The sequence below is a fragment of the Bos javanicus genome, chromosome 16 (assembly GCF_032452875.1).
Source record: "Bos javanicus breed banteng chromosome 16, ARS-OSU_banteng_1.0, whole genome shotgun sequence".
Taxonomy (NCBI): domain Eukaryota; kingdom Metazoa; phylum Chordata; class Mammalia; order Artiodactyla; family Bovidae; genus Bos; species Bos javanicus.
In genome coordinates this window covers 17,594,282-17,610,085 of record NC_083883.1, presented here as the reverse complement: position 1 = coordinate 17,610,085, position 15,804 = coordinate 17,594,282, and the positions used below count along the sequence as shown (strand labels likewise).

The following is a 15,804-nucleotide window of genomic DNA, read 5'->3' as shown; positions in this document are numbered from 1 at the left end:
CCTGTGTTGACTACATTTGATAGAAAAAAGGACCTGAATATACTAGAAAATGTTGTTCCCAAGGAAAAGTATATTCCAAATTCAAACAGGTAATACTTTATTTTACCTTGTTATAAACAAACACTCTGCAAGTTAGCTTCTATCATAATAAAGTGCATTCTTTATTCCTCTAATAATATGGAATTTATATATGGATTCAGCCACTGGAAAGACTAATTGAAAAGAGCTGGTTCAAGTTCAAAATGTATATATCCTCTTACTTTTACAAATTTTTATAAAACCACAAAAAATTGTAGCTGTTTAAGCAAAAGGTTATTTTTTTTTTTAAGGGTTATTTTTTAACTAAACTCTCAATCTCTTCAAGATAGAGCTATGCAAATATGAGGAGAATCATTTCAAAGTATAAAATACATTTCCATTTCCCTTTCCATTAAGTGATATAATAAAGAGCTATTTGTACCAAACAAAGAACTGTTTGTATTTTAGGACTTCTGATTTATTTGCCAAGAATTTTATTCAATGACTCTATATTGAGTGTAGGCAATATTGAGTCGAGGCAAAAACAACAAAAAAAAAAGAAAGTTAGGCTTTGAAATGATTGCAGAAGGTAATTCTACATATTTAGACTTTCTCTATATTTCTAGTAAACTCAGATTATAGAATTTTTCTGACTCACAGAGGAAGAGAAATAAGGATGTATCATAAGAATACCCCTACTGTATGGGTTCATGAGGTCACAAAGAGTCGGTCACAGCTGAGCAACTGAACTGAACTGAACTAAACTATATGGGTGCATAGTAATGGAGGGCATAGTAATGTTGCTGCTGCTAAGTCGCTTCAGTCGTGTCCAACTCTGTGCAACCCCATAGATGGCAGCCCACCAGGCTCCCCCATCCCTGGGATTCTCCAGGCAAGAACACTGGAGTGGGCTGCCATTTCCTTCTTCAATGTATGAAAGTGAAAAGTGAAAGTGAAGTCGCTCAGTCGTGTCCGACTCTTCGCAACCCCATGGACTGCAGCCTACCAGGCTCCTCCGTCCATGGGATTTTCCAGGTGAGAGTACTGGACTGGGGTGCCATCGCCTTCTCCGATAGTAATGTTAGTCAGGCCTAAAGTATAAGAAGGGAGAAGAGCAGATTTTTTGGGCGGTGGAGAGAAAGACTCTACTTCATGTAAAGAGTTAGTCATAATTTGTCAGTTCTTCCCATTTATTTACATCTAAATCTTGATTTTGAAAACACAGAGTTGGTAAAACTGAGCATTGCTTTCAGGTCTTTACTTTAAGGCATGTTATTTTGAATTTATTGAAGAAACAAATCACCAACCAGTGATACAAAGAAGGAACAAGAAATCATTAATGAACAATTATATCAACTGGTGCAGGAAATAAGCAATTAGAACTTGCATCAAGAAAAATCAATACCCACATGTAACTTTTTCCAGCAACAAATTTCAAAGCAATAAAAATAGGGCTAACTTTACTAATGAAAGCTAGATAACCAAAATTGAAATGCTAAATAGAACAAGATAAGGACAATTCCTGGCTATTAAACAATGACTAGAAAATTTAGGTAGAAATATCCAGACTTTAAAATATTCAAAACTGAATTTATTTTTACTGAATCTGTATAAAAGATACTATCAACTGGAGGTTTTATCATTCTTTCACATAATACTTTTCAAATACATTAAATATTAATCCTTAAATTGAGTATTCTTTGATCACTTCAATTAAATTGTACTTTGTAACAAATGACAATACAATTAGGATACATACACAAATGTACACACATACCATTTGGATAGATAATATTATATTGGCGCCTATAGTTTACTACCAACTATAGCCCTTCTGATTCTTGGTTCAAGGTATTTATTCAAAACATAGTAAAAAAAAAAAAAATTCATATTATCTCCATTAGCTATCCAATGATCTCATTATGCTTTGCCTTTAAAAATATCTCACAAACATTCTTAATAGGGAGATTAAGAATAATAGAGAGATTAAGAATAAGTCAACAATATATGCATAGGTATCATCAAACGATTATGAAATATTAGGGTGAGAGCCACTTGACAAGACATAAAGCATCTTAATAATGAGGGTCAAAGACTTTTATTCTAGGATAATAGAATTTTAACTTTCATAAAGCAGTGAGCTTTTTTAACTCAAGTAAATCCCACCATTGTTTATTTTACTCCAAGAATTCACTTAGGTAGCTATCATATTTCTCTAATAATTATGACTTAGTGATATATACCTACTCCTATTGACTTACTATTAAAGAATATATTCCTGAGTCTATAAAATAGCTAAACAAATTTACAGTCTTCAAAAAGCTTGAAATCAAGTTAGAAAAAACACTAATAAAGATGAGAAATATACATAATAATCTACTTGTATATGTTATTCAGATACTTAGTTAAAAGCTTTACTCTTTCAGTTCTAGCATTTTAAAAAATTGATTTTTAATTTAATTTCATAATAATTTAATTGCTAATAACTACATTGTAATAAATGCATGTATGACATTTTAAGTCAATCAAATTTGCTTTGCTTTGATCATTTGTTAGTATTATTTCTCTTAGCTATTTATATTTGCATTACATTTTCATCATAATTTTCCTTTAAGAGAAGAATGGAAAACTTAGACTCTTTACAAGGTAACATCCATGACATCTGGAATACAACTGAGACAGTTACTAGATTTGTGAAGAAGCAAGAAAATGTACGAAAAATGTGAAATTAAATAAATAGTAATAAATATAGACTCCAAAACAACTTTATGTTGGAGTTTGTAATTAAGGGCTTAGAAAATGCAATTATAAATATGTCTAAGGATTTAATGTAAATAATAGGCATAATAAGGTAACCAATGAAGATTTTCTACTGTTAAAGATATATCTACTGATATAGCTATGGGGAAGTTGGTAAAGAATCTGCCTGCAATGCAGGAGACTGGGGTTCAATTCCTGGGTCAGGAAGATCCCCTGGAGAAGGAAATGACAACCCACTCCAGCAATCTTGCTTGGAGAATCCTATGGACAGAGGAGCCTGGCAGGCATGAGTCCTGCACAACTTAGCGACTAAACCACCAACCACCAAAGGTACCAAAGGTATAAAAAGCCAGATGTAAAATCTAGAATTGAAACACATATAAAAGCATAATAGATTAATTTAAAGTCAGATTAAATAGTACAGAAGATAAGATTAGTTAAAATTTGAAGATAGGTCAAGTGAAACTGCCTAAGAGGAAGCACAGAGTAGAGTGGCGGTGGGAGTTAAAAGGAAAAAAAAAAAGGAGAGAAAAAAATTGGAACATAAAAATTATTAGAATAATTAATTCAGACATTTTTCAAAAGTTTTGAAATAATATTAGCTGATTTATCAACAAAACAACAAACCCAAAGCAAGATAAACAAGAAGAAAACTTTAGGTAAAGAATCCACCTGAAATGCAGGAGACCTCAGTTCCATCCCTGGGTTGGAAGGATAAGATCTCCTGGAGAAGGAAATGGCAACTGACTCCATTGTTCTTGCCTGCGAAATTCCCCGGACAAAGGAGCTTGGCGAGCTGTAGTCCACATAGTCGCAAGAGTTGGACACACCTTAGCAATTCACCACCACCAAGGTAAGAAATGCTAATAGAGATATATATTCTTCTAAATAACAAAAGAATTTAAGGAAGGGGAAGGGGTATAGAAGATACAAACTATTAGCTGTGAGATAAGCTGCAAGTATATGTTGTGCATCATGCTGAATAGTCAATATTTTATGATAACTGTTAACAAAGAATAACCTTTAAAAATCATGAACCACTGTGTTGCTCACCTGTAACTTACATAACACTACACTATGACAAAGCCTTTGACTGTGTGGATCACAATAAACTGTGGAAAATTCTGAAAGAGATGGGAATACCAGACCATCTGATCTGCCTCTTGAGAAATTTGTATGCAGGTCAGAAAGCAACAGTTAGAACTGGACATGGAAAAACAGACTGGTTCCAAATGGGAAAAGGAGTACGTCAAGGCTGTATATTGTCACCCTGCTTATTTAACTTCTATGCAGAGTACATCATGAGAAATGCTGGGCTGGATGAAGCACAAGCTGGAATCAAGATTGCTGGGAGAAATCTCAATAACCTCAGATATGCAGATGACACGACCCTTATGGCAGAAAGTGAAGAGGAACTTAAAAAGCCTGTTGATGAAAGTGAAAGTGGAGAGTGAAAAAGTTGGCTTAAAGCTCAACATTCAGAAAACGAAGATCATGGCATCTGGTCCCATCACTTCATGGGAAATAGATGGGGAAACAGTGGAAACAGTGTTAGACTTTATTTTGGGGGGCTCCAAAATCACTGCAGATGGTGACTGCAGCCATGAAATTAAAAGACACTTACTCCTTGGAAGGAAAGTTATGACCAACCTAGATAGCATATTCAAAAGCAGAGACATGACTTTGCCAACAAAGGTTCATCTAGTCAAGGCTATGATTTTTCCTGTGGTCATGTATGGATGTGAGAGTTGGACTGTGAAGAAGGCTGAGCACCGAAGAATTGGTGCTTTTGAACTGTGGTGTTGGAGAAGACTCTTGAGAATCCCTTGGACTGCAAGGAGATCCAACCAGTCCATTCTGAAGGAGATCAGCCTGGGATTTCTTTGGAAGGAATGATGCTAAAGCTGAAACTCCAATACTTTGGCCACCTCATGCAAAGAGTTGACTCATTGGAAAAGACTCTGATGCTGGGAGGGATTGGGGGTAGGAGGAGAAGGGGAGGACAGAGGATGAGATGGCTGGATGGCATCACTGACTCGATGGATGTGAGTCTGGGTGAACTCCGGGAGTTGGTGATGGACAGGGAGGCCTGGTGTGCTGTGATTCATGGGGTTGCAAAGAGTCGGACATGCCTGAGCGACTGAACTGAACTGAACATAACAACTATAATTTTAAAATATTTACTCAGCACTTTTTTATATGCCAAGCAGTGTGTACTTGTTACTGTGTTTCATGTAATTAAAAAAAAAAAAGGTTAACATATTCACTTCATAACACATTAATCAGTTCAGTTTAGTCGCTCAGTCGTGTCCAACTCTTTGTGACCCCATGAATCGCAGCACTCCAGGCCTCCCTGTCCATCACCAACTCCTGCAGTTCACCCAGACTCACGCCCATCGAGTCAGTGATACCATCCAGCCATCTCATGCTCTGTCGTCCCCTTAACTCCAGTACTTTGGCCACCTCCAGCGAAGAGTTGACTCATTGGAAAAAAAACACATTAATAGAAAGTGCCAGTTTATCCAGATGTGCATTAATTTAATACAGAACAAAAATAAATGAAGGAAAAAAATGTTTCAAATAAAGGTAGACAAAAACAAAATCTCAGATGGAGATTATAGTCTTCTCTCAATAGCTGATTGAAAAATAAACAGAATGGTATCAATTGTTTAGAAAAATCACAATAACAACAAATTTAATTGATATCTGTGCAATATTATACTTCAACAGGGGCTTCCCTGGTAGCTCACCTGGTAAAGAATCGACCTGTGATGCAGGATACCCTGGTTCGATTCCTGGGAGGAGAAGATCCCCTGGAAAGAGATAGTGAAAAACAAATATATGTAAATTAAACAGCTCATATCCATTGTTAATAAAAATATATATTAAGATATTATTTTTTAGCAAATGGTACTAAAAAACAGTGTCACAAATTGTTGGATAGTGTTAAAAGGGTGTTAAGGCAAATTTATAATTCTAAATACTTGAAGAAAATTATTAAATTGTCTATATTCCCCTTAAGAAGGCAGAAAACAAAGACCAAATTAAACTCAAATTATTTAGAAGATCATACATAATAAAGATAAAAGAGGAAACCAATTAGTAGAAAAGAGGAGCCACAGAAAAAATCAAAGAAACAAATTTTATTATTTGAAAATAAGTATGCGGAAATAAAATCCTAGCTACACTGCTGGATCATAGGAAAATCAAGGGAATTCCAAAAATACAACTACTTCTGTGTCATTGACTACACTAAAGCCTTTGACTATGTGAATCTCAACAAAATGTGGAAAATTCTTCAAGAAATGGGAATACCAGACCACCTAAACTGCCCCCTGAGAAACTTGTTTGTAGGTCATGAAACAACAGTTAGAACCGGAGAGGGAACAACTGACTGGTTCCAGATTGGGAAAGGATTACATCAAGGCTGTATATTGTCACCCTCTTTATTTAACTTATATGCAGAGTACACCACACAAAATGTGGAGCTGGATGAAGCACAAGCTGGAATCAAGATTGCCAGAAGAAATATCAAGAACCTCGGATACACAGATGATCTCAAACGAATGGCAGAAAGCGAAGAGGAACTAAAAGCCTCATGATGAAGGTCAAAGAGTGAAAAAGCTGGCTTAAAACTCAACATTCAAAAAAACTAAGATCATGGCATCCAGTCCCATCACTTCATGGCAAATAGATGGGGAAACAATGGAAACAGTGGCAGACATCACTTTGCCAACAAAGGTCTGAATAGTCATAGCTGTGGTTTTTTTCTGGAGTCATGTATGGAGGTGAGAGTTAGACCATAAAGGCTGAGCGCCAAAGAATTGATGCTTTGCAATTGTTTTTCTGAAGAAGACTCTTGAGAGTCCCTTGGACCACAAGATCAAACCAATCAATCCTAAATGAAATCAACCCTGAATATTCATTGGAAGGACTGAAACTGAAGCTCCAATACTTTGGCCACCTGATGCAAAGAGTGGACTCATTGTGAAAGACTCTGATGTTGGGAAAGATTGAGGGCAGGAGCAGAAGGGGGCGACAGAGAATGAGATAGTTGAATGACTCAATGGACATGAGTTTGAGCAAACTCAGGGAGATATGAAGGACAGGGAAGCCTGGTGTGAGGCAGTTCACCTGCAGTTCATGGGGTCGCAAATAGACACAACTTAGCAACTGAAAAACAACAGCGAGACTACTCAAAGAAAAGAGTGGGGAAATATAAACTTCCAGTATCAGATATGAAAGATAAGATATCCTGCATATCACACAATAAAATAAATATCAGAGACTTTCATTAAATGTTGCATGACAATAAACTGAGCATCTTAAACAAAAAGGAATAATTCCTTTAAAGAGAAAAATGACCAAATATTCCTCAGGAATAATATAAAATCTGAATAGTTCTATAGCTACAAAAAGAAAAAAGAAAAACAACAGACTGTCACTATAGAAAACTGTCTCCAAGAGTATCATAAGTATATGCTTCTCTCACAGAATCTTTAGACAATAGAGGGTAAAAAAACAGTTTTATATTAATTTTACAAAGTGAACAAATCATGGAAGTGAAAATCTTAGTAATATTACTGAAAAGAGAAAATTACACTATATTTTATGAAATTATAATTCAAATTCTAAACAGTTATCAAATTCTCTCCAGCAGTTCATAAAAAAAGAATGAAAAGATAGCTACAAATGTTGAGGAGTATGTGAAGAAAGGAGAATGCTCAGGCATTGCTGGTGATAACATAAAATAATGCACTTTGGAAAACATTTTAGAAATTTCTTAGAATATTAAGCATATATATACATATGTTTGAATATATATATTGAATTTATGACCCAGCAATTCAACCCCACTAGTGGTTGTCTGTTCAAGAGAAATGGTATATATTTCCATATAGAAACTTACAGGTAGGTGGTTTTTGCAAGATTATTCATCATATTAATAATAAAAATTGGAAACCATGTAAATGATTTTCACCTAGTGACTGGATGGACAAAATATGGTATATCCATAGAATGGAATAGTACAGATCAATAAAAAGGAATTACTACAGATACATGATATGATGTGGCTGAACCTCAAAATATTATGCTCAGTTCAAAATAACATAGTTTGACATAAGTGACTGTATATTGGATTGCTTTTTATATGAAATGTTAAGGAAATGCAAATCTATAGAGCAGATTAGTAATTGTCTGAGAATGGGCAGAGGTTTAACAGAAAATAAGTAGGAAGAATCCTATTAAAATGATGAAATGTTTTAAAATTTATTGTAATTATTGCATAACTTGATAAACTTACTGAAATGTCATTGATTTGTACACATAAAATGGATAACGTATATATGTGAGCTATGCTTCAATAAATTAATTTTTACAAAAGAAGAAAAGGTTTGTCTCATATTAAAAAGTCAATTAATATAATTCACTATATTAACAGAATGAAGAAAATAATACATCTCAATATTTGAATAAAAAGTCTTTAACAGAATTCAGCACACATTTAAGATAAAAAATAAAAATTAGATGTGAATCTCTCAATCGGATAATTAATAACTAAGGAAAGAAGCCTCACATAAGATAGTTTTTAATTTTCAGGGTCTCTGTATTTTCAACTTAAACCTGAGAATGAGATACTATTTCTTCAGACTGGAGACTTTATATAATGAAAAAATAATTTGATAACAATTTGAAAGTAAAAGTATTTATATTTGCAGTGATAGGATAATATAAAATTCTGTTATAATTTTAAAAAAGAACCTACAATACCCAAACTATTGTATTAAAGTTTTTGCATACAAGGTCAATATATAATCTAATTTATTTTTGTATAACTACAATTTTTGTTTTACAGTAATTATAAAGTAGCATTTCCAATTTAAAGCAAAATAAGGAAATAGAATATTTGGGTTTAAATTGAAATTTGTCAAAAGTTGTATAAATTCTTTATTTAAAACTTCTCAAAAATGGAAAAATGGAAAAAAGGAAAGAAAAAAAAAAGACAAATGAAAAGATGAATAAACCTTCATAAATAAGACTCAAACTGGTAAGATGTCCTTTCTTTCCAAAATATTTGCCTCCAAATTCTAGCAGTCTTTTGGCAGAAATTGACAAGATACACTTAAATGTGTATCTTTTATTTAGGCAGTTGGACTCAGGGCAGAGGCAGGACTCCTCCTTCCCTCTGTCTCAGGTCCTTGGTGACAACTGTTGTCCTAGGAAAGTGACTACGTCGTCCCTGTGCAGAAGGTGATGTTCTTTCTATTAACAACTCAGGGATCACAACAAATGCAGCAACCACACAAGCATTATAGCATCCTATGCTATCTGTTTAAGGGAGGGGAAGTCACTCAGTCGTGTCTAACTCTTTGCGACCCCATGGACTGTAGCCCATCAGGCTCCTCCGTCCATGGGATTTTCCAGATGAGAGTACTGGAGTGGGTTGCCATTTCCTTCTCCAGGGGATCTTCCCCACCCAGGAATCGAACCTGGGTCTCCTGTATCGTAGGCAGACACTTTACTGTCTGAGCCATGCTATCTGTTTAGCAGATTCAAAAGGAGACTGACTTAAAACAAACTAATTGAAATTCCGAAGCCCTTTGTGGTTTCTGAAGAGTAAGAGGAACTGCAATGCAAGACTCTAACTTTGGGAAATTTAGCCTAATGAAAGAGTGGATACAAGAAATTGGCGAAAGCAAGAATCTTCCACAGTCTGTAATTGAAAATGTTGAAGGAAAAATGTTTATGCTTGGATCTTGCCAATTAGGAATGCCTACAAAAGGTGCCAATACTGATGTGTGTTGCACCAAGATATACTGGTTGAAGTGAGTTTTTCACCTCATTCTATAAATTGAATTTACAGGAAAAAGTGAAAGATTTAGGAGCTGTTGAAGCATTTGTGCCAGTTATCAAACTGTGTTTTGATGGCTTAGGGATTGATTTTTTTTTTTTTTTTGCAAGATTAATACTGCAGACTATTCCAGAATATTTGGACCTAGGAGAGATAGTATGCTTAAAAAGTATTAATAGATAGAATATGTGTAAGGAGTCTAAATGGTTCCAGGGGAACCAATGAAATTTCACATCTGTTTCTAATTATTGACAACTTCAGGTTAACAGAGGGCCAAACTTCACACATCTATTCCAATATATTAGGTTTCCTTGATGCTATTTCCTGGACTAAAAGTAAGTAACAGAGCTTGCCAACTTTATCCAGATATAATATCATCAACTTTTGTATATTGATTCCTCAGGGTTTTTTTAATGGAATGTGTTTAGATTAAAATTGATTTTAAAATAAATGACAATAAATTAACTCACTTTAAAAAATATGGATAGCCAAGTGATCATTAAAAAGAAAAACCAATTAAAAAGACATACACTAATTTGCTTTGAGTTATGGGAAGATTGAAGGCGAGAGGAGAAGGGGACAACAGAGGATGAGATGGTTGGATGGCATCACTGACTCAATGGACATGAGTTTGAGTAAACTCCAGGAGTTGGTGATGGACAGGGAGGCCTGGAGTACTGCAGTCCACGGGGTCGCAAAGAGTGGGACATGACTGAAAGACTGAACGGAACTGACTCTATTTCCACATTAACCAAAAGAGTGTGGCGTGGACCTGAGGATAGAAAGGTACAAAGACATTTGGAGACCACAGCTCGATCCCTGGGTTGGGAAAATCCCCTGGAGGAAGAAATAGCAACCCACTCCAGTATTCTTCCCTGGAGAATTCCATAAACAGAGGAGCCTGGTGGGCTATACAGTCCAGCGACTAATACTTTCCTCACACACTTAAATGGTCAAAAATATTTTTAATTGAAAGAGACACACGTATCCCAATGTTCATTGCAGCACTGTTTATAATAGCCAGGACATGGGAGCAACCTAGATGTCCATCAGCAGATGAATGGATAAGAAAGCTGTGGTACATATACACAATGGAGTATTACTCAGCCATTAAAAAGAATATATTTGAATCAGTTCTAATGAGGTGGATGAAACCGGAGCCAATTATACAGAGTGAAGTAAGCCAAAAAGAAAAACACCAATACAGTATACTAATGCATATATATGGAATTTAGAAAGATGGTAACAATAACCCTGTATGTGAGACAGCAAAAGAGACACAGATGTATAGAACAGTCTTTTGGACACTGTGGGAGAGGTGGTGGGGGATGATTTGGGAGAATGGCATTGAAACATGTATAATATCATATAAGAAATGAATCGCCAGTGCAGGTTTGATGCAAAATACAGGAAGCTTGGGGCTGGTGCACTGGGATGACCCAGAGGGATGGTATGGGGAGGGAAGTGGAAGGGGGGGTTCAGGATGAGGTACACGTGTACGCCCGTGGTGAATTAATGTTGATGTATGGCAAAACCAATACAATATTGTAATTAGCCTCCAATTAAAATAAATCATAGAGATAAATGTTAGATAAACTAGTAAAAAAACATTAAAAAAAAAATCATGTCAAATATGTTCCAAGGAAAATGGAAAATCTTTGAAACAAATGGCTGGGACAACTTATAAAACTTTAAAACGTTGAAACTTGTCATTTATCTCACACCATACATCAAAAATTAATTTGAGATGAATCATTAAGATAAATATAAACACAAGTATTAAAAAGTTTCTAGAAGAAAATGTAGGTACATATTTTCTCAGATTTTGAGTGAGCAAGTATTTCTTAAATTGGACCCAGAAAGTGTAACATTTTTAGAAAAGCATAAGATGGTTCCTTCAAAGTTAAAACCTGCCCATAAAAAGATATGTTTCACAAAATAATGGCAGAACAGGATGGGGAAATGCTTTATATTTATATAAAATAATAATATGTTTATATATACTTGTCTTTCCAAAATTCATATGTTGAAGCCAAAATTCATATGGCTCTCCAATATGACTGTATTCAGAGATGGGGCTTTTAAGGAGTTAATAAAGGTTAAAGAAGGATATAAGCATGGGGCCCCAATTCAATATGACTGATATGTTCATAAGAAGAGAGAGAGAGAGAGACCAGGGTTATATGTACTCAGAGAAAAGGTGACATGAGAACACAATAATACCGTGGCAGTCTTTCAGGGAAAGGGGAACAGTCTAAGGAGAAACCAAATCTGCTGACCCATTGATGTTGAACATCTAACCTCCAGAATTGTGAGAAATAAATTTCTGTTGTTTAAGCCACCCAGACTGTGCTATTTTGTTATGGAAGCCTTAAAAGTATAATAATAATAGTTATTACTACTACTATTATTATATATACAAGAACTTCTTTCCAAAATAAATGAATTATTCAGATAGCCTATAAACCAATAATAGAAGAAAGACAAAAATTCAAAAACAAAATGGTATAAACAGTGACAACAAACATTTTTGATAAGGATGTGGAACAGCAGAAATTCTCCATACATTGCTAAAAGGAGCTTAAAATAGTACAGTCACTTTGGAAAGTAACTTTGGCAGCTCCTTCTTTAATAAATTATAATAACTTTATGACATAGCAGTTCCACTCCTAAGTACTCAGACAAGAAAAATAGAAGCTGAAATCCAAAAGCAGGTACAAGGATATTTGCATGTAATAGCTAGTAATTGGGAACTATCCTAACGTCAACTAAAGAATAATGGATAAACAAATTATGGCATCATCCTGCAATGTAATACCATATAGGAATATATATAAAAAAAAAACAAGTAATGATCAATGAAAGCAATGTGAATGAATGTCATAATCATTATAAGGAGTGGAAGAAGCAGATATAAATGAGTACACAATCTAAGATTCCATTTTTATGAAACACTGGAGCTCCATCAAACCAATCTGTTTTGAAATACTCACAGTAGAAATCTCATGTGGAGGAGAAAAAGAAGTTCCATGAAGGGTCTTTCTAAGCCAACAGGAATTTTCTGTATTTTGATAGTGGTATGGTTTACACAGTTGATGAATATGTTGAAAGTCATCACAGTGGAAATCAATATATGTACACATTTACCCTATGTAAAATAGATTGCAACAAAAAGTTAAAAATTCAAGGTCATGAGTAATTAGCAATGACGAAAAGACAAGTATTATTTTTGAATTTAGAGGAATAAAAGAAAATAACCAGCTTAGAATTTACAGTACAATAGCAATTATCAGTTCACCTAAAAACTACCGTCATCATTGAACAGTGCTATTTAAGAAATGTTCACAACTTCTGTAAATTTACTCTGCAGTAACACCTATAATCTCCACACATTCTGACCGTCTTCTCTCATTTTGCTTATCTATTATCTCCTGCTTTCTCTTCCAAAACATAGCCAATATTTAAGCTGCCATATTTTCATAGAAAATTCTAAAAATATTGTTTGTTTTGTTTTCAATTTTCTCCCATTAAATATGCAAACCTACAGTAGTTGAAGTTGTTCTTTCCTACTTCTTATTGCTGTGGTGGAATAATATTCTCTTCTCCTGATGCCAGTGTAACTCTCATTCCAGTCTCTTTTAAGAGACCTAAATTTTCAGTTATCTTCTTTTTTAATTCTGTTCCACCTGTTTCCCTTTATTGGTACTTTCCTCAGCATCCCCACGGGCTCTAGTTTCTCCCATTCTCTTTTCACAGCCATATCTTCAAAAAAATATTTACATTTACTTTTTTCCTCCCTCCCTAAACTCTTTCTAATCAACTTCTAACATTCTGTTTTTGTTCTTTTTGTTTGAGCAAAATGAGTTTCATACATTATGTGCCAATGGATCCAGTGGAAACTTTTTTTTTTCATACATATTTGACACCCAGAGTATTAGACTGTTGACCTCTTCCTCAATACAGTCTTTGGTGCTGGGACATTTTATTCACTTGGCTTTCTGTCTCTGGCTCATGTCAGATTCCTTTACAGGCTTCTCCTTTGCTTTTTGGTTAATATTGGGGGACTATCAGAGCCACAGCCAAGGTCTTAAAATTTTCACTCTTTAAACCTGCCACAGATGATGGCACATACTCCTGTGTGGCCTATAATCTTCTCATACTACAGTCTCACACGTACATGTCTGAGGTCCACAGCTAATTCTTTGGCCTCACGTCCTTAGTATTGATTATTTCTTAGAACTAACCACTTGGGTATTTCACAAGCATCTCAAAACACCACCTGTCCCAAATGAAAGACTTTGCTTTAGTGCCCACCACTCCAATGATGCTTTTCTCTTTTCCCATCAGTCTGTAATTTCATTTTACCCAGTTATTCATTCAGGTTTCTAAGCTCCTGGTCTTGCTTCTTTAAATGATAGTCTTCATTTTTCACTGACCTCCTCAGTTTCACAATTTTCTACTTCCCTCTTATCTTCTAGACTAGTTTGTCTTATTTTATGCTCTCAAAGGATCCAGTTATTTCCTATTTCTAAGATGCATTTTTTTAAATTATTTTAACTATATCCACATATTCTAACTGTTCAGTTCAGTTCAGTTCAGTCACTCAGTCATGTCCAACTCTTTGCGACCCCAAGAATCACAGCACGCCAGGCCTCCCTGTCCATCACCAACTCCCGGAGTTCACTCAGACTCACATCCATCAAGTCAGCGATGCCATCCAGCCATCTCATCCTCTGTCGTCCCCTTCTCCTCCTGCCCCCAATCCCTCCCAGCATCAGAGTCTTTTCCAATGAGTCAACTCTTCCCATGAGGTGGCCAAAGTACTGGAGTTTCAGCTTTAGATCATTCCTTCCAAAGAAATCCCAGGCTGATCTCCTTCAGAATGGACTGGTTGGATCTCCTTGCAGTCCAAGGGACTCTCAAGAGTCTTCTCCAACACCACAGTTCAAAAGCATCAATTCTTTGGCACTCAGCCTTCTTCACAGTCCAACTCTCACATCCATACATGACCACAGGAAAAACCATAGCCTTGACTAAACGAACCTTTGTTGGCAAAGTAATGTCTCTGCTTTTGAATATGCTATCTAGGTTGGTCATAACTTTCCTTCCAAGGAGTAAGCGTCTTTTCATTTCATGGCTGCGGTCACCATCTGCAGTGATTTTGGAGCCAGAAAAATAAAGCCTGACACGGTTTCCACTGTTTTCCCATCTATTTCCCATGAAGTGATGGAACCAGAGGTCATGATCTTCATTTTCTGAATGTTGAGCTTTAAGCCAACTTTTTCACTCTCCACTTTCACTTTCATCAAGAGGCTTTTGAGTTCCTCTTCATTTTCTGCCATAAGGGTGGTGTCATCTGCGTATCTGAGGTTATTGATATTTCTCCCAGCAATCTTGATTCCAGCTTGTGTTTCTTCCAGTCCAGCATTTCTCATGATGTACTCTGCATAGAAGTTAAATAAACAGGGTGACAATATACAGCCTTGACGTACTCCTTTTCCTATTTGGAACCAGTCTGTTGTTCCATGTCCAGTTCTAACTGCTGTTTCCTGATCTGCATACAAATTTCTCAATAGGCAGATCAGGTGGTCTGGTATTTCCATCTCTTTCAGAATTTTCCACAGTTTATTGTGATCCACACAGTCAAAGGCTTTGGCATAGTCAATAAAACAGAAATAGATGTTTTTCTGGAACTCTCTTGCTTTTTCTATGATCCAGCGGATATTGGCAATCTGATCTCTGGTTCCTCTGCCTTTTCTAAAACCAGCTTGAACATCAGGAAGTTCATGGTTCACATATTGCTGAAGCCTGGCTTGGAGAATTTTGAGCATTACTTTACTAGCATGTGAGATGAGTGCAATTGTGTGGTAGTTTGAGCATTCTTGGCATTGCCTTTCTTTGGGATTGGAATGAAAACTGACCTTTTCCAGTCCTGTGGCCACTGCTGAGTTTTCCAAATTTGCTGGCCTATTGAGTGCAGCACTTTCACAGCATCATCTTATCATCTTTCAGGATTTGAAATAGCTCAACTGGAATTCCATCACCTCCACTAGCTTTGTTCGTAGTGATGCTTTCTAAGGCCCACTTGACTTCACATTCCAGGATGTCTGGCTCTAGGTCAGTGATCACACCATCGTGATTATCTGGGTCATGAAGATCTTTTTTGTACAGTT

General features: G+C 35.7%; 1 pseudogene; it reads left to right on the top strand.

The window, feature by feature from the left end:
* Nucleotides 1-9,361: 9,361 nt before the first annotated feature.
* Nucleotides 9,362-10,026, top strand: LOC133227405 (poly(A) polymerase type 3-like; annotated as a pseudogene).
* Nucleotides 10,027-15,804: the final 5,778 nt, after the last annotated feature.